This window comes from Rhamphochromis sp. 'chilingali' (genome assembly GCF_963969265.1).
Source record: "Rhamphochromis sp. 'chilingali' genome assembly, chromosome: 8".
NCBI lineage: Eukaryota > Metazoa > Chordata > Actinopteri > Cichliformes > Cichlidae > Rhamphochromis > Rhamphochromis sp. 'chilingali'.
This window is the reverse complement of record NC_137935.1, coordinates 4455431-4483160: the sequence shown is the minus strand read 5'-3', so window position 1 is coordinate 4483160 and position 27730 is coordinate 4455431. Positions and strand designations below refer to the sequence as shown.

Sequence of the window (27730 nt, the reverse complement as noted above, 5' to 3'; positions counted from 1 at the left end):
CATGTAACAGTTAGCTAACTGTTACATGTTACATGTACAAATAATCTAGTTTAATACAATAAAACATTTATCAAAATTATATCATGTTAAAGTAAAAATCTTTCCGTTACTTGTGTTTAAATATGTTTCGTAGATAAAACGATTTGACTTGCATTTTTAGCTGACTGGCACAGACTGCTCCCATATCTGTGTCTTGATAATCAGGTCTTATTCATGGTTTCATAAATTCCTTATTCTTTCCGCTTTCACGATCTACTGTCAGTGTCAAACATGAAAGCAACGCCGGGAGCCAGTACCCAACGAAAAGTAAAATTTCTCACTATTTTTTAGTGTTGTGAATGCACCACGGCGCGCTCAGAACCGGGGCGCTGCGACCCGCCCTGGATCCTAGGGGACATCTGGCTCAGCCAATCGGAGGAGAGAGAGGCTGAACGGGGTCCAATGGCGCTGGAGGAGGCGGGCGTTTCTGTGCAGCAGCCTTCTCTGCGCCTCGCTAACAATAGGCTGGGTTCGGCAAGTTTACTGTTAAAAAAGCAGCCAGGAGGGAGACGGAGCACAGCAGGGCTGAGCCGACAGGGTAGCGGAGTTTTCCCACTACAGGAGACGTGGTGTCCCGGTGTCGGAAATTACCACGCAGGCACTGTGGGATTTACATTTACGACCGGACAAGTGGTGAGTGAACCTTTGGACTTTATCTCTGAATTAGCCCTGCATCTCCATTCTCAGTCGGGCATGGTGCGCTGGGAGCTCATTTGCGTGAGAATAGAAGGGGTTAATGATTACTGTAGGCTGGGAGCGCACTGTTATCTCCTTATTCTGTCCACTGCACCTCTATATTAACGGCCCGGAACCTGCAGGCCCATAAAACCCGCACAAAGATCAGAGCTTGTAACAGTCTGAGGAGTGGGTGGTATGATTATTATTTTATTACACCGGCAGGGGCGTTTCCAGGGTTTTTTCCACGGGGTGGCACATGTGGAGACCAAGAGCAAGGCACACGGGGGACCACGGGAAATCAGAATATATCATCAGAAATAAATGCAGGAGACAAATCTGGCAGAAAACACAAAAGATTTCACACTTATGTGCAGCAGTGAGTCCAAACACAGATGAAAAGTTTCTCTGAAGGTTGTTTAGTACGTAATAACTGATTTAGAAAGAAGTGATAGAAGTATTTCGTTTTTACTTAAGTCAAAATTACACAGTTGGGCATTCAAGTACATGTACTAAAGAAGACATACACATTATGTGGAATCTTATATGTGTGGTGGGATCACAATTATTGACTTATTAACGTGTACATCCCTTTAATGTTGTAGCTGGAGATGATAGTAACTGAGTGAACCAGTGGAAAACATTAAGCACGGTATATGTTGTTAGTTTTGTTTCTTCTTCTTCTGTTATAATTTGTGCTGCCAAATTTTCATAGAACAAATGTTATGAAAATGTTCAGCATGATGCTTTTTTGGGGGGGGGGGGGGCTTGATCTCAGGCATACTTTAATCTACAAAAGTCATTTAAACTTTGGACTTCAGATGATTGAATCTCTATTGATCACTGTATTGATATGTTCTATGGATTTTTAACGGTTACATTTTTGTGTTTTTTCCTTCGCTGTGCAGGCACAGTATGATCACATCACTCTTGTCAAACCTTAGATTTTTTTCCATAGCTTTACTTCTGCATGAACAAATTACACATAAAACAACAATAGCACAAGCAAGAGTGGGTACCAGACCAGCTTTATTACATATTTTTGTTCACTGCCTCCCTCTGACCACTGAGCTCTATGCAGGTAGATGGGCCATCCCTGTTTACCTGCAGAGAACCTATGGTTCAGTGGATTGCAAATGTGGTCTCCCTGCTGAACCGTAAATTCCGCTTAAGGGAGCAGCCGAAAGGGAAAAAGGTTGTAGCTAGGGCATGATGGTGTATTTGGGTCACTGACGGTTTAAAAATTCTTTTTAAAAAATAAAATAAAACATTAAGTGGCTCAGTGAGGCTATTAAATTCTGAGGAAAAAAAATCTCTAGATTAAAGTTGTAAATTCATGAGAAAAAACTATCAAATTTCCATCCATGGATTTTATTAACATGGTCGTTAGGGTGCTGGAGCCTGTCCCAGCTGTCATAGGGCTAAAGGCAAGGTACGCCCACGACAGGTCTAACACAGAGACACAGACGATCACTCACGCTCGCATTCACATCCATGGAAATTCAGAATCACCGGCTTACTGAACTTTCATGCGCAGAAAAGACTAGGGCTGAACGATTATGGAAAATAATCTAATTGCGATTTTTTGCCCCAATATTGCGATTGCGATGCGATATGCGATTATTTTTTAAGGTCTTTGTCTTCTGTATTATTAAACAAAGACAAGCAATACATCATATAGTATGGCCAATACTATATTACATTAATTTTAAACTGTTCTTTCCTGGAAGACAGACCTCTGTTATGATGACATGAGGTGATGCATGAATTGATGACTGACATTTTTATTTAACTTCTTCAATCACAACAGTATATTTGAACATACACAATAGTTTATTTTTAGCTTACAAACATCTGAGCATAAAGTGCTGACAAGGAACCCTGGTGTAAACATTAAAATGAAAGTCAGTACAATGTGCAGATTGCAGAAATATACATAAAAAAAATCAGTGGCTTTACCACACTCAGTTTTTCGACATCTGTGAACTACTAGACAGTCATTCAATTAAAAAATAATATTAAATAAATAAAACTAATAAATAAAAAATACACACATCTTACTGATCTCTGCAGTCAGTAACATTACACATAAAGTGCAAACATAATAGCAATTGTATAAACACACACACAAACACGCCTTTAAAGTTTAAAGGCGTGAAATTGGACAGTCTAGTTCTGATTAGCGTCACCGCTGTCTCGGTGGAGTTTAATAAACTCGGCCGTCTGCTTCTTGCTATCTAAAATATAACCAGACACTGGCGTAAATTCTCGACTGTCTCATACTTCTGTTTAATAAGTTTTCTGTTTGACGTTTAGTCAGCTGTGTGAAAACCAAGGAGGAACCCACCCGGGGGATTAATAAAGTTTTATTTTATCTAATCTAATAACTTTAATCTCAGCCAAACCGATTTACTCACGAACAAACAAAACACTGAAAAAAGCCCAACAATAACATTTTTAGGTTGTCTAAGTGACTTATATATTACGTTTAACCCGAGCAGCGAAACTCCGCGGTGATCTGAAAATGATGTGCCGGGAGTTGTGCCGTTCTCGGCCGCATCAGTAACCCTCGAGCTCCCGGCTAGCTGTCGAGCTGGTGGGTAGCAGACGCCTCTGAAAACGTCGAAGCACTTTTGCAAATATGGGATATCTTGATAAACCGAGCAGATATTTGATGTTTACACAACTACTTTCTCGCCTGAAAATATGTTAAAAGTTTATTTTGTGACCCTGAAAGATTAGTATGAGTAATTTTAAAACTTAGTAGCAGCCGCCATTGCTGGAAACTGGAGTTTGGCTGGGCCGCGCTATGAATTCTGGGATATGGTAGTAATTTGGACAGCCTTCGGCACGTCGCTGTGACGTAATCGGTCTACAAATGTGGCCTCAGGAGGATGCAGCCCATGAATTTGGACATGTCCAGAGTATAATCGCAGCCTTTGCGGTTAGAAAATTGCACTTGATCATGTCGCGATATTATCGCAAATGCGATATATCGTTCAGCCCTAGAAAAGACTTACATTTATGAGAAGAAAAAACATGAAGGCTTATAAGAAATAACTATGAGGATGTCGCGTTTTGATGAAAATGAGCTTGTATGTTTCTAGTTATTCATCCCAGTAGTTCAAATTTCTTTCCTACTGAACCTTGAAAAAAATAACAACACTGTTTTTATGAGTGCCTCTGCACCAGTTTCCTCCCAGTTCACATATTATCAGTCTGTCTCTACTGGAAAAATGATGACAAAGAAATGAATGAATACAGGAAATTCTACTTTGTCATTTCTGAAATGCACATCAAGGAACAGAGTGACACATGCTGCTCTCTTCTCTCTGAAATGTCTTTTTCTGCTCTCGTTTGGGGAATCAAGAATATTTGGGGAAGATTATAGGCAAGTTTTCACAAGTTGATAGTGCTACCTAACTGTGCTTATACATCAGCTGCTCTGCCTTTAATGAAGCGAAACATCCTTCTAGATTTCAGCATGTTCACTGTGTTCTGCTTGAAGCTCCTGTTTCTAGGTGGCTCAGCAGAAATCAGAGCACTGCTCCTGTTTCTGGGGGGGTTCTCTCGCCATTTATGATTTTGGAAGAGAGGATTTGTGGCTCTTGGTTGCTGCATATTATTGATTAGAGGCGGACGAGGGTGCTGTAACTTTTATTTGACATTTGAGGCAACTTTGAATTAAAAGGATGGACAAACAACTTTCTGCCCTTCAGTGCTAAAGCTAAAGTTTCACCTCAGTGTTTTTGGATTTTTAAAAACTGTAGGTATCGTATTTAGCATGCACAAAACATGATATGTGCCGTTATGGATGCGTGGCACAAAAACAGTGACGTCACCACGGTCCCTTTGCCCAAGTCCCAGTTTTCCCAGCAGTTGCAACCAGTTACTTTTTTTTGGGGAGGGGGGGGGGGATTACTTTTTTAGTCAAAGTATCCATGAAAAGTAATTATTTTTCCTAAAAGTAATGCAGTACGTTGCTTAATTGCCCAGAACAAAACCAGTTTGTTACATTTGTTTTCTTGTTACTTTGTAAAATGACCTGAAACACATTGTTACATAATTACCAGTTAATGACATAAACCATAAGCTACAGTCCCACACACCAATAATCCCTGTGCTAATGTCCTAGCGAGAGTACACATCCGGTATTTATTTCAATGTCTACACAAAGCATCAAAACCAGCCCAAAGGCTCTTTAAAGTGGTCGTCATGGTGATTCTACTGTAGAAACATGGAGGCTGCAAGCCTGACTGCCCATCAGTCTGTTACCTGTCGAAGATCAGGTAACAGGCTGGCTGCTGGGATGGAGACGCTGACAAGTTCTACTTCGCTCCACCATTTAACTCCTCCCACACACAAACTGAAATCAGCTGATTGTAGTGCAGGATGAAAGAAGTGTGCTTGTTTGATGTTCCCACCCAGCATGACATAAATGCAACTGTAATGTAATTACCAGATTTAGTACACTGGTTGCATTAGCACCCTCTGTATCATTTGTGATTCTCTGAGCTCCTGGACTGATGTATCATTGAAGTGATCGTAAACGAATGTCATGCTGTCTCATTTCATAGCAAACGCCTCCTTCTTGACGGAAAAAACGGTTGATTAGGGAGCCAGGTGTTGTGCCTCTTAGTCATAAAAAGGTGAGACATTTTACGACTTTGTGATGTCCTAATTTGTCTCTGTGACCATCGACACAAATGTCACGTAGCTGAGCTTGGTGTTAGTTGATGTTAGCGGGGTTGTCACTTTGCTCTCTCTGGTTTCCTTGTGTGAAGAAAAGGTGAGGCCGATAACTGAGCCGGAGAGCCAAATACGAGTCAGCGTAGATCGAGTGTAGTGGTGTGAAAGTGCTCTTCTACCAGTGGAAGAAAGCTGTGATGAACACGACATTGTTGTTGAAGGGGTGATGGCGAGGCAGTGGTTGCCATGGAAATTAGGGGTGTGTCTGAAATGTTTTAATGGCCCCATGTGAAGCAGGAGGCCACCCGGTTGTGGCTTTGACACCTCGACAGCCTGACGGGAGCGAGGAAAGCTGGGAGGACTTAATGACCCATTTGGCTCCTGTGGCTTTGGGCTCGGCCTCTTCAGGAGACTGAGGACTGCGTGTGTGTGTGTGTGTGTGTGTGTGTGTGTGTGTGTGTGTGTGTGTGTGTGTGTGTGTGTGTGTGTGTGTGTGTGTGTGTCTTTTGGCTCTGTCTCACCTGTCATTGAAGTTATTTTTAACCCCAGAGATGGTTTGTTTGACTCTGAGTGAATTAGACCTGATGACCTACAATGCAAGTCTCTTATTCTACCAGAAACAAACCACACAGAAAGGTGTAAAGCACATGATTCTCAAATGAAGTCATTTATTCATTTTCAGTTCGATATCATGATCAAATAAGTCAGGAAAACATCAGTTTTTTGACCCAGTAATATATTCTGACTGCTTTGTATCAAAGAAGAGATAAAAAATACTCAGTATTACTTTAAACTGCAGATGAAACAATGAGTTTAGTTATTGTTTAAGCAAAATTCCCATACATAAATAAACTCATTATGTCACTGGTTTTCCCACAAGAACACTTGTTTGTGACCCGTACACCGCACAGTCACAGCAACCCTGAACGAGCGCACTGACCGGGTGTCGTTAATCACTACAGGAGTCTTCGTCTTAACTATTAAACCTTTACTGTATTTTTAGACACAAAACACTTGAAAGCACATCACACATTCACAAGAATTAAAGTTTAAACCGAATAAAACACATAATGATAATAGCGCAACTAAATCGAGGCCAGAAGCCGAACATTATCAGCCCATTAGTTTCTGTTCTTGCCGTTGCAGAAGTGTTACTTGGAAAGTACTTTAAAAATCCAGTATAAAGTATTAAATGAGGCAGATATGAACAGCTGTACTCCTCGTTGAGTTGCAGATAAGCCAATATAAGAGGGTAAACTTGAAAAATAGAGTAAGGTGACTTCCATCCAACTTCTGGTGTTTATCCGCATCTGTGTTGCTGTGGCTGCAGTCTCAGCACACCTCCCTCTCCCACGGTTCCTCATCTGGCTCTTCTGGGGCGTTCCCAAGTTCAGATGTCATCGGGCATACTGGTATGCCCGATGACAGTAAAAAACAGAATTGTCCCGTATTCAGAGAAAATATTACGCGTTTCGTGTTGAGCTGAGAAGGAACACAGTTTGTCCCGTACTTCAGCTAGGATGGAAAAAGACACAAAGCTGGAGGTATTCTGTGTCTTTGCTGCACAGCTGCCTCTTCTTCTCTCATTCTCTCTCCCTCCCTCCCTCCCTCCCTCTCCTGTTGCTACTTCAATCATGAAACTGATCAGTGATCAGCTGATCGGCTTTTCTCTCTTATTTGTTTATCTCCCACTTTGTGCCAGAAAGAGGAAACCAGTGGATGTCGCGCTAAACAACAGCAGCACGTTTAAGCTTGATCAGCTGTTGTTAGAATTTATTTAATATTAATTTCTAGTATCAGCTGATGTTTGCTGGAGCCACAGCTGTAAAAGCTGCTGGTCATGATGTCGGTTTGGTTATCTGCTGAGAGGGAAACATGAAGATGAAACCAGGAGATGTCCTTACTGGATCATCAGAGCTGAACAGGTGATGGAGAAACAGGTTTACCTTTTAGGTGACATGAATGAGTTGAAGTTATGAACTGTTTCTGAGAGACAAATAACACCAGGATCCTTTTCTGCGTAGCTGACAGCTGGTAACTGTGCAGGGGCGGATCTAGCAAAGTTTTGCCAGGGGGCCAGGTGGGGCATTAACAGGGAGAGGGGGGCACAAAGAAATACTTTTCTTTCTTATTCTCATTTAAAATGTCTAGCTTTTAAAAAATAATTATCTGAGTCTTACGACCCAACTTTTCATCTGATGTAAAATGTATAGAAATTATACATATACCAACAGGACAGCATACATCACTGTCACAACAGCATTTGTTTTCATTCAAAGGCTTTATGGCTTTTCTTATAATACCTGGTGGGCCGGTCGATTTTTTGTCCCAGTCCAGCCCTGAATGTAATATCTCCAGGCTGCCCTGAATCTAGCCCTGGGGCCTCCTCCCAGTTAGACATGCCAAAAACGCCTGACCTAATAAGTATCGAGGAGGCAAAGACTGAGCTCTTCACTCTCTCTAATGGAGAGCCCAGCCACGTTTTTAGTTGCTAGCCATAGCTCGTAACCATAGGTCCATCCATTCACTCTCTTCCGCTTATCCAATTCATGCTCCAGCTATCCCAGCTGTCTTAGAGCGAGAGGCAGGGTACACCCTGGACAGGTCAGCAGTCTGTCACAGGGCTAACACACAGGCTCCGTCCACATTAGCCCGGATAGATTTGAAAACTGTGTTTTCGTCTGAAAACGCTCCACGTCCACACTAGTGTTTTCAGTTGTTTTCACAGAGTTGTGTGTCCACATTGAAACGGCCGAAAACGCTTACGTTCCAGTCCTGCGCATGCATGAAACGCAAGGAGATTCAGCCTGCCTCATTTCTGTCTGCTGCTTATTTACTTTCCGGCTCTTTGAAACGTCGCGGCAAAATGTCGAGGAAAAGTTTTTTAAATGGGCTAACAGTGAGGTGGAGTTGTTGCTGCGAGTAACACAGAAGTACAAAGTTGAGTGAGAATTAAAGAATTTGAAGAAAAGCTATCTGGAGCATGTACAGACTGATATGAATCTTTAATAGGGCTGTCAAAACTGAGAGCAAACAAAACAACTGCTGTGTAATGCCCTCCGCTATCCTGGCTTAATTGGTCACATGACTGCATCACATGACTAAAATGTGTCATCGTTTTCAAAAAGTCTCCGCGTTCGCTGTCCACATTGCGACACGAAAACTGCGTTTTAAAATGTAAGTGTTTTCAAAACGCTGCGTTTTCCTTGACCCAAAACGCCGTCTCAGTGTGGACGAGAGGCCAAAACGCAGAGAAAACGATGCGTTTTCAAATGAAAACATATTAGTGTGGACATGGCCACATAGACAGACAACCATCCGCTGTCACATTCACACCTGTGGGCAATTTTGGTTAACCCAAACCCACTAAGGTGAAGGTAGGAAGTTCAAGTTCAGACTCTATTGACAATAACTGTAATTTTACTTATTTTCCAGCCGTCTGGTTGGTTAGTTTGTGTTGTAATTTGTTGTTTTGGATCCAGACTAACATGTTATTGTGAGATAAACTGGAAATAAACTCATTCACAAAGAAGACCTACAACTTTAATTTTCTGTGGGGTGTTTTAAAACATGGATGCATCACCCAGCCCCGGCTGCTGGGTGGACAAAAACAGGCTACCTTTGACCCGGTTTCTGGTTGTGTGATTGTGAAACTGTGAATAAGTGTTAATCTCCATCTTTAACTGTCAGATTTGTGCAGACTCAGCAGTGTTGCTAGCATTACCTGGCTGGTGTGATGAATCAAAAAGCCCGGGAGGAGATAGAGCACGATTTAAATGACTTCTGAGCTATTGATGGAACACAATTAGCTGCAGATATGAATTCAGGCAGATTTTCTACAGTCAGAACTGAAGTTAATTACTTGTTAACTTGCATACAGTATTTTTCTGAGACACTAACTCACAAACTGTACCAGCATAAATAGTAATACTGGCTGTGGAGCACCAGAAGCCTGCCAGCAGCTGAATAATGGATAGCCTGTCTGCCTGGAAGGCTGCTGGAGCTGCTGAGCACGCCGTCTAGACGAACCCCGACAGCACAAAACTACATGCACGCTCCTTTTCTCTCCACGTAACAGGCTGACTGGCTGGATCCAGATGAAAGCTGTGAGCCTCGCTCGATTCTTTTTTTTCTTAAGTATTTTATCCACTTGTGGAGGCAGATGAAAGGAAGGGTGATGGTGCACCTCTAAGCCGTTAATAGTATGGTTCAGGATCAAAAGATGGCTTTAATATTGTGGATGTAATTATAATGTTGAAATATTCCACTGCTTCAGATCAGTTTCATTAAACCTGGAGTCGCCACACGGCCTGATCAGAGCCCTCACCCCAGGAGAGGCAGAAGCTGTCGCAGGTGGAGCCATTCAGGAGCAACATCAGTGATTTCATTTATTTGCTGTCAGCACTGAGTTTCCTGCGCTAAGACGGAGACCTGCTGTTTTACGCTGAGCCTGTTTTTGAAGACAGCTCAGGAGCAACCTGCTGCTCTAACATAATACAGCATGTTAGCACGTGCTGTCACATGACCACTTCTTTATGTGTCCTTGAAGACCATAAGCTCTTTGGCACTTGTGTTCAGAAGTAGTGTTTCACATCACAAGTGCTTCTTTATCTGAACCACAGCTTAAAACCCCAAATATCCCTCCTGTCCTTATCAGTCCCTCAGGCTTCTGGATCCAAATCGTAGACCGTTTACCCGTCAGTCAGACTGTGCTTGATACTTTTCTCACAAGAGAGCTTCACAGCAAGATGATAACAGGGCACAACAAGATCAAAGCAAAAATTAAATAATATGTAATAATAAGTCATTTGAAATACATCAAAAAGACAAAACATCAAAGAAATAAAGTCAAATTTAAAATGGTTTATACATAAAATAATAAACACTGTAAAAAGACATAATAGAATGTAAAAAAAAAAAACTGTGAAAAGTCCAATAAATGTGCATCTGTGAGTGGAATGACCATGTAAAACAGTTATTTTATTTTAGCTGGTCTTTTAAATAAAGGCTTTTTTGTGGTACTAAAGATTAACAGATAAAATCATTATAATAATTTAATACACATCATTCACAGTTTCGTGTCTGAAACAGACAACAAACAGACGTGAACACGAAAATACCACGAAGGACTTCTGCAAGTGAAGATACAGTCAAGGCCGAATCACCACTTCTTTAGAGCTCATGTTCTATGTTTGTGTGTGTGTGCGTGCGTGTAATCATGTGTGTGTCCAGGGACCATATGGTAGAGGAACCACCCACTCATTGTGACCAACCACACCTTGCAGCAACACACTGAGTGAGAGAGACAAAAGAACCATAAACAGATAGAAGAGCAATGCAGAGACTCCGTGTGTGTGTGTGTGTGTGTGTGTGTGTGTGTGTGTGTGTGAATAGTTCCCTGTTGAGGTATTGCATTCACACCCTGTAGCCTTACACCCCCCAGGAGAGACCACGGTGTGACTGTGGATTACATCGTCATGTGATCACATGTGTTTTGTTGGATTGCTAGGAGATGAATGCGATGGTTGTTTGTGACGTGCCTGAGAGGTGACCTCGGCTGAGAGGGCTGTGCAGCACGTCTGCACAAGCTCATACAGGGAGTGCAGAATTATTAGGCAAATGAGTATTTTGTCCACATCATCCTCTTCATGCATGTTGTCTTACTCCAAGCTGTATAGGCTCGAAAGCCTACTACCAATTAAGCATATTAGGTGATGTGCATCTCTGTAATGAGAAGGGGTGTGGTCTAATGACATCAACACCCTATATCAGGTGTGCATAATTATTAGGCAACGTCCTTTCCTTTGGCAAAATGGGTCAAAAGAAGGACTTGACAGGCTCAGAAAAGTCAAAAATAGTGAGATATCTTGCAGAGGGATGCAGCAGTCTCAAAACTGCAAAGCTTCTGAAGCGTGATCATCGAACAATCAAGCGTTTCATTCAAAATAGTCAACAGGGTCGCAAGAAGCGTGTGGAAAAACCAAGGCACAAAATAACTGCCCATGAACTGAGAAAAGTCAAGCGTGCAGCTGCCAAGATGCCACTTGCCACCAGTTTGGCCATATTTCAGAGCTGCAACATCACTGGAGTGCCCAAAAGCACAAGGTGTGCAATACTCAGAGACATGGCCAAGGTAAGAAAGGCTGAAAGACGACCACCACTGAACAAGACACACAAGCTGAAACGTCAAGACTGGGCCAAGAAATATCTCAAGACTGGTTTTTCTAAGGTTTTATGGACTGATGAAATGAGAGTGAGTCTTGATGGGCCAGATGGATGGGCCCGTGGCTGGATTGGTAAAGGGCAGAGAGCTCCAGTCCGACTCAGACGCCAGCAAGGTGGAGGTGGAGTACTGGTTTGGGCTGGTATCATCAAAGATGAGCTTGTGGGGCCTTTTCGGGTTGAGGATGGAGTCAAGCTCAACTCCCAGTCCTACTGCCAGTTTCTGGAAGACACCTTCTTCAAGCAGTGGTACAGGAAGAAGTCTGCATCCTTCAAGAAAAAACATGATTTTCATGCAGGACAATGCTCCATCACACGCGTCCAAGTACTCCACAGCGTGGCTGGCAAGAAAGGGTATAAAAGAAGAAAAACTAATGACATGGCCTCCTTGTTCACCTGATCTGAACCCCATTGAGAACCTGTGGTCCATCATCAAATGTGAGATTTACAAGGAGGGAAAACAGTACACCTCTCTGAACAGTGTCTGGGAGGCTGTGGTTGCTGCTGCACGCAATGTTGATGGTGAACAGATCAAAACACTGACAGAATCCATGGATGGCAGGCTTTTGAGTGTCCTTGCAAAGAAAGGTGGCTATATTGGTCGCTGATTTGTTTTTGTTTTGTTTTTGAATGTCAGAAATGTATATTTGTGAATGTGGAGATGTTATATTGGTTTCACTGGTAAAAATAAATAATTGAAATGGGTATATATTTGTTTTTTGTTAAGTTGCCTAATAATTATGCACAGTAATAGTCACCTGCACACACAGATATCCCCCTAAAATAGCTAAAACTAAAAACAAACTAAAAACTACTTCCAAAAACATTCAGCTTTGATATTAATGAGTTTTTTGGGTTCATTGAGAACATGGTTGTTGTTCAATAATAAAATTATTCCTCAAAAATACAACTTGCCTAATAATTCTGCACTCCCTGTATAAACTTCAGGCTCAGTTCACACTTACAACTGAATAAAGGTGTTACACCTACAGGGGTCCATGAGTCCACAGTCAAAGCATGTCCAAGAATTTTTAATAATAAAAATAATTTAGTCAAAGAAAATGATTTGACCTCATCTCTTAAAACTAATATTAATAAATTAATCTAAAGACACCAAGACCAAAGACACAGATGTGACATCATGTCTCCTGATCCATGTGCTGATCTGTTTTATGATGTTCTCTGTTAGCGGGAGGCTAACGTAGCATGGAGGAGAGTAACGCTACAGCAGGTTGGAGGTTTTTCGAACCTGCTACACCAACAGCTTTTCTTTGTATGTTTCCAGTATTTTCTTTACTTAAAATTATTAAAAGCTTAAAATGACTGACAGTCAGTTTCCTTGATGTTTTATCACAGGTTCTGCCAACTTTTTGGGTTTACCGCGTCCTTAACGTGCGATAAAATTGAACAAATATTATTAAACTCGCTCTCCACGTTTTATCGTTTAGTTTGACGCAGTAGGCAGCCGGAAGATAAAACACTGAGCTCGGAGAAGTGTTTTATGACATTTTTTAGACGGAATAATCTGCAATCGGTACTGGAAATGTTCGCCCGTTGCAGCACGGTGGATGTTTGCAGACGTCGGTCAGCCTCTGCAGAGACTTTAACAGCAAACTGTTCCTGAGTTGGAAGCAGGGGGAGTTCCAATCATGAAATCGTCCTGATATTTCAAAATGCCGTCATCATGATATCATTCCTGCAGATACCACCCAGCCAAAACTGTTCCAAATACACAAAGTCCTCTCCCACCAGCTCTTTCCTTCTCCCATACTCTTCATATCTTCTTCAGCTTTTATTTATCTCCTCTGCATCTTCATTTTTTCTCTTTCTTCACGCTTTTCTCTGTACACCATGTCCTCGTGTATTCCTTTCGTCCTCTTCACCCTCTTTTTCCCTCATTCTCTCCTCTCCTTCAGTCTATCTGAAGTAACCAGTGAAGCAACTATAATGTTATTAGCTATAAATACCCCTCCATCTCTCCTCCTGTCAAATAGAGGAAGTTTCTTTCTTGCTCTCATCCTGTAGTTATATCTTCTCTGCTATTTTTGCCTGAGGGATGTTCTCCTTGTTTTCACATTTAAAGCACAATAAGAGCTTATTTCAAATGAGAGCAGGAGAAGTTTCATCTTTAATTTCTACAGAGAATATCATGTAAGGATACGTGAACTTTTAAACCTCTGTGGCTCTACCCTCACATAGATCCACGAGCTGTGGGTAGTGACCGGAAAAAAGTGGTGGATGTGAGCTTCTTGTTAAGAGTGTCTGGGCTCAGAGATACGGTGAGGAGCTCAGTTATTTGAGCTGCTGCTCCTCCACGTTCAGACGAGGCAGCTCAGTTGGTTCAGGGATCTCATTGGGGATGTCTCCTGGGAGATATGAGGGGTTCCCGATCCACCTAAGAGACAAAATCTCTCCAGTGTGTCCTGACTCTGCTCCGGGGTCTCCTATAGCTCCCCACCTGAGTGTCTGAGACAAGCCACCGTTCAGAGGACGCTCTACAGCTTGCACTCATGTTCTTAGTCTCTCCATCATACCCACAGCTCAGCCAGCAGTCCCACAGCTTCACTTTCACGCTCAGTACATTAGCTACATCTTTATAACAAGTGGGTTTTTCTACCAACGAGCAACTGAAATTATAAAAACCTCCACCGCACACATGCCTCAGCATGATTGGCTCATACGCTCATGGCACCAATTGGCACTTTGGGTACAGGAGACATTTTTTTCCAGAATATTATCCAATATTCTTGGGAGAATATCACTTAATAGCTGTAAGTATGAAATTAAGAAAGCTCCCCGTGCTGCCTGCGGTCAGGGAGGCTGTTTTTATGCTTTATCTGTGCCTGTTACTGAGTCTTATTTACTCTCTGTCCTGGTTTATTTCTTCTTATCGCTCTCAGGCCAAGAGCCAGCTCACTCATTTTCTCTCCCTCTCACCCATCTTGTCCCTTCCCCAGGGGGACGTTTCAAACTGAGTTCTCACCTCTGTTTCAACAGAAACGCAGGAACAACACCCTCTTCTCTCGCCAACACACTCTACAAATTTTAAATATGGCCAGTCAAGTGTGTCAGCTTGCCCTCCACATGCACCCTATCTCTTTCCCTCCAGCCTGTTTTCTTTCCCACATACACAGAAGGCTTCCTTTGGTGAGGCACAAGATTTAGGAAATAGTGAGACGGGTCTGTCACTCCCAGCTTATCACAAGTGGGCTCTTAAATTTCCTGGTTAGAGCTGTAAATTTCAGTGCTGTCATTAGATTTTCACTTTTCCAATTTCTAGGATTTTTCTTGGTGACTAATTTGCCATTGGGAGTGGAAAAAGCACATGTGTTATGAAGGCAAAGCATTCACTTTACCTTCCTAACAGAAGTCTGCGCTTATTTCAGTTACTCTCTGACAATTTTATAAACGAAAGGTATTCCACAGGGGTCAGTACTTAGCCCTGTGCTATTCACCGAGCACATGACCTGGGACCACTGAGACCTGTGCATTGCTATGCTGAAGTCACAGTTTTATACTTAGAAGTGCACTAACTCAGAATCTACAGGTACAGGTTAGACTTAAGTGTTTATTAAATCCTGATAAGACTAAGCACAGGCTCTTCACCAGATGCTAAATGAAAAGTTTAAAGTATATGCTGTTAAAGCAGCAATTACAGTGACAGTTAAATGCCTTAATATCTGAAGCTGAACATTGTATGTTTTTTAATGAGCAGCACTTCTGTTTTAGTTTATAAAGATCTGTTTTTTACCAGTAATGATCACGTCGCTGTCTTGCTTTCACAAAGCTGTTCGTATTTGAGTACCACATTCAGAAATAGGGCTGCCACAAATGACTATTTTGATAGTCGACTAGTCACCGATTATTTTTGCGATTAGTCGACTAATCAGATCATGCATCCACTGGACGTAAAACGTACAGCTTATTGCACCAGCAGCATCTGCTCTTATATAACTATCATTAGCTTACAGCTTGAAGTGTTTACGGTATGTGCTAACTAAAACATAAAGACAATCTTAGCCAAACCGATTTACTCAGGAACAAATAAAATACTGAAAAAAGCCAAATTAACATTTTTAAGTTATCTAAGTGGCTTATATATCACGTTTAACCTGAGTAGCGAAAGGCTGCGGGGATCTGAAAATGATGTGCCGGGAGTCCGATGTTCTTGCCGGCTCTAGTGAGCCTTGAACTCCCGGTCAGCTCATCTCTGAAAACGTTGGAGCACTTTTACAAATATGTGATGTCTTGATAAATCAAGCACATATTTCAAGTTTACACAGCTATGCTCTTGACTGAAAATATCTTAAAAGTTTATTTTGTGACCCAGAAAGAGTAATATTAAAACTAAGTAGCTTCCGCCATTGTTGGAAAGTGGAATGGGCTGGGCTGCGCTATAAATTCTGGGATAGGTTGGGCCACGAAGGATACACCCGACCCGTCCTTCAAATCTGGGGAAAAGGTGGACACATTGTTGGCCGCGTTTGTTGGAGTCCTCGAATTTGGACACAGCTACGATACCGGACACAGCTTCTTCTTCTTCGGGGTTTAACGGCAGCTGGCATCCTTGTGCATGCAGCGCTGCCCTCTTCTGTTTCAGTCCGTTATTACATTCTCAAATCCTACTACTTATTCCTGCGTCTTTCAGGATCTTACAAAGCTTCAAACGACACGTCAACTATTAAATTAGTCGTCGACGTAATCGTGGCAGCCCTATTCAGAAGCATGCATTACCTTTGTGTTTCTTTTATAATAAAGATGTGGGAAAAACTGCCCATTAGGTGGTAAATTCTGAGGTTAGACATGAATATTAACCTAGAGCAGTTTAAAGTTTCTTTGGGTGAATGAATGCTGTTTTTTATGGCTTTTATTACAGTCAGCTAAAGTAACATATTTTAGTAAACTGTAGAAGGAAAAAAGCTGGACTAAAAAAGTGAATTATTCCTGCATGACTGCCTTCACAAAGTGTTTTTGTATTGTAATGTCTATCGTCGTCTTCTGACAACTAATCCCCGTATAATAATAATTAAAAGACTAAAACTAAACTAAACTAAAGATAAAGAAAAAATTAACCCTGGTGAAGCTAGCCTGAAGTTCTGACATATTTTCCTGTGAGCATCTCCATTAGCTGTCTGTCAGCACATGTCATCATGCTCAGCGGGAATAATTAGGCGTGCGGCCACGAAACAGAACTACTCTCACATTTTTCTGCCAAACACATTTCATGCACGAGTCATCTGACTCGTATGTGTTTGTTTCATCTGACGGACGCGGACAGACGGGCAGAAGTTTAGAGAGCAACTCGGTGGATTTTCAGGCTGAGCTTCGTGTTGTTGTTGCTTCAGCCGTGAATGAACAGCAAAAGTTAATTTATCGGGCTAGACTCAGAGGTATTGAACAGAAATTCCTCCACAAATAGTGACATAGTGCCCGCAGGACGACAGTTTTGAAAAATTATATAGGGACATGAGAGATGAGAGCTTTGCTCTTACCTAGGAACATAACGAGAACAACAACCGTTTGAGTCAAGCCTCCTATTTCAAAGAGACGTGTCACAGACGAGTTGGGCTCATCAGCTGATTCGGGTTGTAACGTGTTGGGATTGTGCATTTATAAATGACATGGCAGTTTGTAAACCTGTGATTACAGCCAGTCTGAGTCAGGCTGTGAGTGTTTGGAGACAGCTCGCCTCATGCCGAGTCACCTGTGCAGTCACCTTGCGCTTGATACTGGAGGTCGCTGGTCACTGCAACTACTTGTGGTCAGTCTCTGAAAGTAGAAAATATTCAGTGCAATCACTGGGCAGCCAATGATTTGCTGCCATCCAATTTTTTGGTCTAATATGTTCATTTGGAACACATCAACCTGTGATCCAGGTTACAAATACACAATCTAGGGTGCTGAGTCTGTGGATGAATCCTCCCTGAATACACCAATCAGAGGATGTACTGGGATACACTGGACACCGACGTGCTATAGTGTGATTAGAGAAAATGAAAATGGTCTATATAAACAAACCTGATGAGTGGCTTTCAGTCAGCTCTTTCCTGCTTTTATATTACTGCTGCTCAAATTCACACCAGGCCACTGCATGTCCTCTGTTTTATGTCCCTCCAGCTCTCTGGTCAGTCACCTGGTTTGAACCTGCTGCTATAAGTGAGCCCAGATAAAACCATCGGACAATAAGCTGCATGTTAGTGTGAGCAAACTCCAGCTCACCTGTACCTGTAGCTTAGTGAGGGGATGTACGTGCATGATTAGCAACAGCTTACGCCGTCCAGGTGGCACAGCCACGTATGCAGGTGGCTGCATGTTGCATTAATCAGAGATTAGAAACAGCTTAATAAGCTGTAATCTAGAGCTGCATGGGTGTGACCTTCTGACTGCTGCCATTCCATTACACTGTGTGTGTGTGTGTGTGTGTGTGTGTGTGTGTGTGTGTGTGTGTGTGTGTGTGTGTGTGTGTGTGTGTGTGTGTGTGTGTGTGTGTGTGTGTGTGTTTTCTCACAGTAAGGTGTGAATGTGTGAACAGCTGCAGGGCTGACCTCCTTTTGTTTGTCCTTCCTGCGTGCACACAAATGGTGTCCTGTTCTCTAAAAGCCTGCACTGTGTGTTTGTGTGATGCCATGTGGACTCCATCTGCTGAAAGATGGAGCAAAAGGAAAGAGAAGCACCTGTCCACACCTGTGCATGGCTTATGTCAACTTAGTGCAAGCCCAGTGGCCGTTCTGACCCACGTTAACCCCTGGCATGGGGCAATGACATGTCTGAGGGGGGGTTAAAGTTTGGCAGGTGTAGCGGTGCAGCATGGGGGAAAAATTACTAGAAATAAATCACATTATCCTTTTTGATCTTCCGGCTGCGATCAGCTGACCTGTGCTGCCAACTGGATTCAGTGTTTCATGAGATATAGGCTGATTTCCAACCTTAGACACTATAAAGCCAGAATAAAAGGAAGAATGCAGTGAATCTAATGAGCAGCGCCCAGTATAACCTGATGTCTGCTGTCTTTGATGTATCCCAGTAACAGTCAGGGCATCACTGTAAACTCTGCCACAGTACTGCAAAGTCTGAACTGAGGGGCTGAACCAAGGCCCAGAATAAGATACAAGAAATCTTCTCAGATGGAGTCCCAAGAATACAAATATGGAGCTGAAAATGAGCACAAACACTTAGACGCATACTCGTCTGAAATATTCCCACATTTAAGGTCTGAAGGCTTTTCTGGTGTAAAGTGAAAGGGCTGAAAACACAGTTAATATTGAACTACATCGTTACACTTCTTCATAAACTCAAGGTTCTTCTGCTTTTCAACAGATTGCTCATCATTTCCCACCAAACTGCTGAAAATCTTTTGCTCTAATTTCGTCTCGTTTCACGTCATTCATGTTCCTTGGTGGCATTAAAGTGCTGTCGCAGTCATTTCCTTCTCTTTCCGCTCTGTTGACTTCAGGACTGTGGAGATGAGATTGAATTTAGCGTCATAAAACACTAATAAGCCAGAAGTACTGCCGCTGCTGGCCTGCTCACCTTTTGCACCCTGATGATGAGCTCTGTCAAAGTCTGACAGCGTTGTTAGTAAGAGGATTATGAGCCGCGTGGCGGTCATTGACAGATTTAACTCTGCATTCTGAGCAGGTGGGATGAGTGAAATGACAGTTAATAAGTTGTGGCTCATTTAAAAGGACGACGTGTGATGGCCAGCGTTAACGGCGCTCTCTCTGTTTGTGTGCAGGCTGCAGGAGTCTCTGCCTTTCTGTGACAGGAGCGAGCCACACATCACGTTAACAGGTAAGCGTGGCTGGTTTGAACTCTGCTGGTAGGATTTTATTGATGCCAGTGTGATTATCAGTTCTCCTCATAGATATTAGTAATTCCTGGTTGATTTTAAGCGGGGATTGGATGGATTTCCACCCCTTTAATGCTTCACAACAGGATGGATTTACGCACTCGAGGAAGCATATTTGACTGTAGGTCTCATATCATCCTGTTCTTGGCTCAGATGTGTTTTGTCCTTTTCCTCCAGCAGTGATGTGGCTGCAGTTTTCGCTTCTAAAGCATCACTCTCTCTGTTTTAGCAGCTTTCTCTCCTCTTGTGTCCAATCTTTGTTCTTTAAATCACTACAGCGTTCATATTTTAGACACAAGCAGCTCATTTTACTGTTGTCACCTTGGGCCACAGATATATTCTCAGAGACGTTTCTTCCTGTTAAAAGGGAGTTTTTACTTCCCACTGTCACCAAGTGTTTGCACACAGAGGTGTTTGATTGTTGTGGTTTTCTCTGTGCCGTTGTAGACTCTCATAAAGAACTTTGAGGTGATTGCTGTTGTGATTTGGCCGTGTAAATGCTTTGTTTTTTCAAGGTAGAGATTGAAACAGATTTTTTTCAGTCTTAACATCAGGTTTTTCCATGTTTCAGCACCAATTAGAATTACTGCCGACATTCCTGTTTCCCCAGGTGGTATCCTGGTTTGCTGTTTTTCCCGATAACGTGTGTGACTCTTACACTTTATTATGAATCACTAGAGTAGAAGCATCTGTAAGTTTTGTATGCTTTTCCATTAACCAGGCTGCCAGATTGTCTGTGAAACACAGCCTCGCACACGGTCCACACCCTAAACACAATTCCTACTGACGGAGCAAACAGAGAACACACAACCAGACTCAGGGAGTGTGTGCAGCTAATCTCTGTGCACACACACACACACACTTGTGTCGGATGCTGAATGAATTACCTGCTGTCATAGCTTTTGTTTCACCATTTCAGCTCACTGTGAAGATGCAGTAAAGAGTAAGAATGTGAAATTTAAGCAAGCAGGTGGAGGCATATATGCGACTCTTTGGATAATTCGGGATACACGGATACAGCGCTTAGAGCACGGATCTGTGTGCAAGAGGTTATCAGTGGCGGTGAATGGAGCCTAACCCTGGCATGAAGAAGTGTTAACAGGAGCAGAAGCCGTTTCTTGGATCCAGCTTTTTGAAATTATTAAATCCCTGCAGCTTCTCGGGATCCATACGCGTCTCCAGATCGAGCGAGTTTGCACGTGACACAGCAGCAGTGGCTCCGTCAATTATTCGATCAATTATTCCTGAAGCTGAGAGAGAGAATCAGTCGGGTGTTAATAGAAAGTCACAGTCTGCTTTCCACAGCTGAGACAGGTGAGCTTGTCGCATGTTATATCATTAGTTTCACATGTTCAGGAGTCCTGAGCTCCAAACAGCTGTCAGAGGTTTTTACTCTGAGTCAGGTCGATTTATTTAATCTATCTGCTCCCTTCGCTCCACCCGAGCCCCACTCCATCTGATATGTGAGAGTTAGCACTACCGTGTCTTCTGTTCCCTGAGTGGATGCAGTTCTGCATCTTTAGCCAGCGCTACCTGTTTGCATACCTTTAGGGTCACATGTTTGAAGCCTGCCTGTGTATACTAGTGAGACAGCAGCAGCTGAGAGAGAGCGAGTGAGAGCACACCAGGGGCCGTCCAGGTCGGGTGTCGGTCCACCTCTGCAGCACTTCTGGCTAAATTCAAACATAAAGCCGGACATTATCATTTGAAACAGAAACTGTTTCCGTAGTAACTCCCATTCTGGTGCAGGTTAGCCTGCAGGCACGATGTTCATGAGGTAGGTCATTTTTCACAAAGAAGATGTTTGAGCAGTGCATCAGTGTTTGCAGTTGTGGTTCACTGAGGGAAACCAGAGGACTTCACATTATGTGAGTTGGCTGTAACGGGATTCTGCATTTCTGGTCTGACGGCTCCCAGCGTGCACTGCACCCTTCATTATTTATTGCATTGGCAGGGGCGGAGTTACACAGCTGGTATGTCAGGGATGGAGACAGACCCCCTGCCTATGGAACGCCAGGACTGCCATAATGAATTAATTAAATACACCATTAAATAATTAATTAAATGTGGCAATAATTAATTAAAATTGGAATTAATTAATTAAATAAATAGTTATGACACATGTAATTAATTAATTATTGACACATTTAATTAATTATTTATGTATTTCACATTTTAATTAATTATTGACACATTTAATTAATTAATTATTGACACATTTAATTAATTATTTATGTATTTCACATTTTAATTAATTATTGACACATTTCATTAATTATTGACACATTTAATTAATTATTTAATGATATATTTATTTATTTCATTTTGGCAGTCCTGACGCCTGGCTCTCATCATGAAATAATTTTATCTGTCAGCCTCACCCATCAAACTCAGGGGGCGAGGTTAACGCTGATCGAGTCAAAACCATTGCTTTGGCCTGGTGGCCATTGTTTCTAGCACACAACAACCGGCATGTGGAAGCTAACAGAACTGAGCTTTGAAAAACCCTGTTTGTGTGTCACCAAATACCGTTTTAATATTTTTTTAGCCGAGAATGTAGTGGTTTAATCTTCATGTGTCTGGTCGGTTTGTCAAGATACAGCCTCTTTGCAAAAGTGTTTCGATGATTTCGGAGATGTCTGCCCAGTCTCACGGCAAAGCGTGGGATAGACCCGCTCGCCTCGCAAGCAATCCCACCGACAAAGCGCAGGCCCCGGTACACAGCTGTAGTAACCCCCGCTGACTTCTTTTACTGAGGTTATATTTATCGATGTTTTATTTCCTGATGTTCTTATGTGTCCTACGTGTTTCAGTCGCCAATTCTGAATTATAACTAACATTAAAAACATGTTTAAGGAGGAGAGAGAGCAAATAAATCTGTTTAACATCTGATCTTTGGGTTTTTGTTCAGTAATCAGCGTGACCTGTGTATAAACACATAAAAGAGATAACGTTGGTGTTTCCGTCATGTAGTAACTGCTGGCTTTAACTGTACAAAGGTTGTTCGACACTATGAAACACATACAGACTTCATGATGTTCGGCTAATATTTTTATTGTGAATATTAATCATGCTGACCTCGCTCTGTACACCACGCAGCGAGGTCAGCATATCCACGATATCCTCAGCTCCACGAGTTAACACAAAGTTTCCCAGCTGACTATCTAACTGCCAACTATTCCAGAGACGTGAAAATATACAGCATAAAGAAAAGTGTAAGAGACTCAGCAGCAGATTAGAATAACAGTTATACATTTAATAAATCACCAAATGAATCCAAGAAACGAGCAAACCTGTTCCGACAATTTGAATTTGTATTCCCTCAGCTGCAGACTCGCTGCTGTTTAAATGTTTGAAAAGGAAGATTAGATATAAACAAACGTCAAACATAGACTCAGTCTGCCTTCACATTTGATATGAGGCCAGCACGTGTAGTGGCCTCAGCAGGCTATTACTGAAATACACGTGCTATATCATAAACTATGATATAAACAGGGAGGTCCTATTAACATGTTTAGTTTTAAAGGACACCTTCCTGCCTTTAGTCTCATTCATGAGCAGTATTAGTTTTCTTCTAACATCCAGAAGTCTGCACAATGTGTTTCATAGTTTGTAACAAGCCTTTGACAGGTAAACATAACATGACCGAAAAAGCAAAAAAAAAGAGAGAGAGAGTGTTGACATAAGAAGAGAAAATGCTCTCAATTATGGAGACAGACAAATGGTTCATTTATGTTTGATGTGTGTTTATTCCTCCCTAAATATCGTCGGTGAAGTTCGCCATGCATGTCAGATTTTCCTGCGCATTTTTATACCTCTGCCAACAGAGAGAGAAAAAAAAAAATCACATTCTAACAGACAGCTGGTGCTTAGAATACAGTTGAATAACTATTAAAAAACAGATGATATTTAGATGATAGTTCAGTCTAACACATGTGCCAGTGAACCATTAAACGTCTGTGAAACTATGCAGTTATGAAACGTAACTTTAACCTCAGCCAAACCGATTTGCTCAGTTGTAAATAAAACAGCGAAGTAAACGTGACCCGACAGACAGAACCTGAGTGAATGAAGTCCAGCGTTTAACCACTGAGAGTTAAAACTCAGCTGAGGTTTGAAAGCTGTGTGCCGGTGATTGGACATCAGCCGCTGATAAAGCTGTTCGCCTATAAAGTGCTCTGTAAGGAAACGAGCTCCAGCAGCTCTGCGCTCGGGGAAAACACTATATTTACTTATCTTGTGCAGAAAAATGCGCTGACATTGCGTTATATCGAGCACCGGCTGCCCAGTTAAACTGTGACTATCACCAGGTAACTAGGCGTGTTTCTTGAATTAGCAGCAGGTGTTAAACAGCTGACAGATGAGGAGGAGGATGCATGCAGGTAAACTGAGGGTCTGTTGAGCTGATCGCTGGTTTCGTGAGAAAAATGTCAGCTCGTTCTTTATGTTACAGAAGCACAGAGACACAAGACCAGGCGGAAAGAGACGATCGTTCGGTGAAAATGAGAATCTGCGAATGCAACATGTGGAACACGGAGAGTGGAATATGTAAACAAACCGGTTAACGTAACCCCCTCGGTGCACTCTGCATGCTAACTGTTAGCAGAGCTAGTGAAATCTCTGAAAACATCTGAGCACTTTTGCAAACATGTTCTATGTTGACAACCTGACCAGACATACGTCGCGACATTCGCGGCTAAAACACTGTTAAAAGTGTAGCTGGTGACAGAAAAACGGGGTATTTTAAAACTACACCACCACCATTGCTGCTTGTGATTTGATCTGCATTCTGGGATAACTGGCTGCCCCAAGTCTACACAAGCAATCGATTTTCTAGGATCGACCTGTTTTGACTTACTTTGCACGGCAACCAATCAAATGTTAGAGAAGCTGCATGGGCAGCGTTAACCCCGCCCCCTGAGTTTGATGGGTGAGGCTGACAGATAAAATTATTTCATGACGAGAGCCAGGCGTCAGGACTGCCAAAATGAAATAAATAAATATATCATTAAATAATTAATTAAATGTGTCAATAATTAATTAAATGTGTCAATAATTAATTAAAATGTGAAATACATAAATAATTAATTAAATGTGTCAATAATTAATTAATTACATGTGTCAATAATTAATTAAAATGTGAAATACATAAATAATTAATTAAATGTGTCAATAATTAATTAATTACATGTGTCATAACTATTTATTTAATTAATTAATTCCAATTTTAATTAATTATTGCCACATTTAATTAATTATTTAATGGTGTATTTAATTAATTCATTATGGCAGTCCTGGCGTTCCATACCTGCCCCCCATCAGCACACCTGTGTGTGTGCTGTGTTTAGGTGGAGAAAAGGGGGGATGGTAATAGGGTGGGGCTACTGCGCTGATGAGAGCGAGTCGGCGGGTTTGCCATGCATTTTTTATGCACTGCATCATTCTGTGTGTGTGTGCAAGCTCTGTGTGAGTATTTGAACTATAGGCTTACAAAAAAGGGGTGGCTGAAAGGGTAACAGAGTAAAATCTTCCTGAATCTGTCCTGATACGAACTGTACTCTGTGAAGTGCAGGGCTCCTGGGTATTTTAGTGTTGTCTTGTTTTAAACGGGACCTGCTGTGTTTTCTCTATTTTCTGTCACATTTGTACTGTTGGAGTGGCAGATGTTCCTGTAAACGTACATTTGGCTGCTCTGTTTGGATCTGTATGACGTCAGTGAGAGCGGACATCCCTAATTTGGTTTTTATTTTTGAGGGGCAGCTAAACTTAAAGGGGGAGGAGCTAAAACAACTGAACTAAGCAGCTGCATCAAGGCGCAGAATGAAATAAATGGGGTTTATTTTGAACTGTTGATTATGCAAAGCTAGTCTTGTAGAGTCCTGCTTTGGGCTGAGTGATGCTCATTGCTCTTTGTGAACATATCGCTGACATAATAAGGTCTCAACTTGGTTTGGACACTGACTGAAGGGCTGCAGCCGTACTTTTCCTGGATTGGTCCCTCAGTGTGGTGACTCAGTGAAAAAGTCCTGGGATTAAATCCGGTCAAAGGAGCACCATTCATGCACAGGTTTCCTTTGAGAGGTTATTTTTCCCGCCATTAAATGCGTGCTAAAACAAAGCTAGGTTTGATTCTCCCATCACAAAGGCATTCACTTAGCGCTGGAGTTTAACCCCGTACGCTCCTCTGTGGCCTCCCGCTGCTCCTCAGACTGAGGGAGGATTAAATGTACTGAATGAATTTCCTTGTGAGGATCAGTGAAGACCGGCTTAACTTAATTGTTTAGTAATGTGTCAGAATTTGGTCTAAATGTGGTGGCGAGGTGGTGTCCAAAACCCAGACATTAGATTGGTTTAGGGCTGCTCAATTAATCGAATTTTAATCACGATTACGATCTGGGCTTTCAACGATCATTAAAAATGACTGAGCCGATTATTAGCCCCTCCCTCATGCTTTACTCTCGCGCTGCTCCATGTGGCAAATCAAGCGCACTGCTCTGCATTTCGAACACGCGTCACAACAATTAAGAGGACCCGAGGGAAGCTCGGAAAGCTAAGCAGAAGTTATTTGGAGAGGAGTGGACTGCCGTTGGTTGAAAAGAGAGGTAAAAAAAAAAAAACTTAAGTGGTGTGGAAACATTATGGGTTCGCGGAGTCAGACGTGGATCAAGTAGACACAGTGTGTAAACTTTGCTATGGTGTCGTAGCTGCACCACAGAGCAACACTGCAAAGTTCACATTTTTCATTTATTTCTTATATTGCAAACATTTGCACTGTTATCAGTATTTGCACACTATTTTATATTATTTTTTAAAGTCATTATTCAATACATTGTTATTGTTAAACCTTTAAAGCCGGTCAGAGCAGCATGCTCGTTTTGTGTAACTATTTTTAAATCCCTGTAGAACCTGAACGCTAAGCTAGCACAATAAATTTTTTTCCATATGAAACCAGAGGAGTTGTACTTACTTCTTATGCCATCAGCTTGTCCTCGGTCACGGTTTCGTTCCACATATAGCTTTGCAAAAATTGCATAAAAAGAGCTTGCAGGAACAAAAACATAATATTCCAGAAACACGCTTTGCCGATCCGATCAGCTGTTCTTAACACTTCCCACATTGAAAAAGACGTCAACGTGAACTATCGCAAGTGACGTCATTTTTGCGGAAAATTTAGTTTTTTACTTGTAGGCCTTAGAACTCGAATTGCACTGCTGGAAATAGTTTATTTTGATGCACATGCACATTCTTTGCAAATTTGCATCATAGGATTGTTTTTTGTTTTTCCTGCAGTATATAAAAATTGCTGTATCTCCAAAATAAAACTATGAAGACGCTCAAAATAAATTTCCTGTTGTTGTAAACTATTTTTTGCAACTTTTTTGTATTTAAAGTTTTGAGGGATAAACCTCTTAAATTTCTCCAAGTAGAAATATATGTAAAAACAAAAACGATTTTCAATTTTTTTGTAGTTTATTGCACTTTTTTGCAATTAATGTAGTTACTATGGACTTAATGCATACATATTATTAAAATATGGGCTATAACAGTTGTATTGATGTATAGCAACTTGAAATGCTCCCACAAATGGCACTACAGCATGTAAAAAAATAATATAAGCTCTGGCGGACGAAATAAATATCGTCAAATAATCGTGATCTCAATTTCAGTGAAAATAATCGTGATTATCATTTTTGCCATAATCGAGCAGCCCTAGATTGGTTTACATTTTTTAAAACCAAACAAAGCAGCAAATCAAGAGAAATATGTTTCAAATGTGACCAAAATTCATGTTTGGGGAAAGGGCTCGTTACATTTCTGGCAGCACTTCATTAATTTCTTGTTTCAGATGAAAAAAATAAGATGAAAACAGGGTGATGGATGGTAGAAGAAGAAAGCCGATAGCAGTGGAAAGATGAAGAGGGCGAAAGCAGTTCATCACACCGTGAGGGAGCAGAGCGTAAACTCTCCGAGTTTTTCCACTGAGAAATGGTTTTGTGTAAATTCTCCCAGTTTTCTGCTCGGATCTCTCCTGTTTGATCCTCCCCTCTTTATTTTCCTCTGACCCCCACTTCCCCCTTCCCCCTCTGTAGTGTCTCTCTTACTCCCCCCCCTCCCTGTTTTGTACTCCTTTTTTTGTCTTGCTCCTCTCTTTTCATGCTCTTTGTTGGATCCTTCAGGCTGGACACATTCCTCCCTCAATCTTCTTTTCATCCAGTCCTTTTAAAAATCTTTCTTCACAATGATTTCTTCTGTCTT

At 41.7% G+C, this 27730-nt stretch overlaps 1 protein-coding gene across 3 annotated transcripts in view; it reads left to right on the top strand.

The window, feature by feature from the left end:
* Positions 1 to 494: 494 nt before the first annotated feature.
* Positions 495 to 27730, top strand: part of pak1 (p21 protein (Cdc42/Rac)-activated kinase 1) — an 81904-nt gene continuing 54668 nt past the window's right edge. Inside the window, exons 1-2 of one of the 3 annotated variants that reach the window (XM_080888931.1) lie at positions 495 to 672; positions 19361 to 19416. The gene's annotated coding sequence lies outside the window, so the exon portion shown is untranslated. The remainder of the gene's footprint in view (positions 673 to 19360; positions 19417 to 27730) is intronic. The other 2 variants (XM_080888935.1, XM_080888932.1) reach the window with 2 other exon arrangements.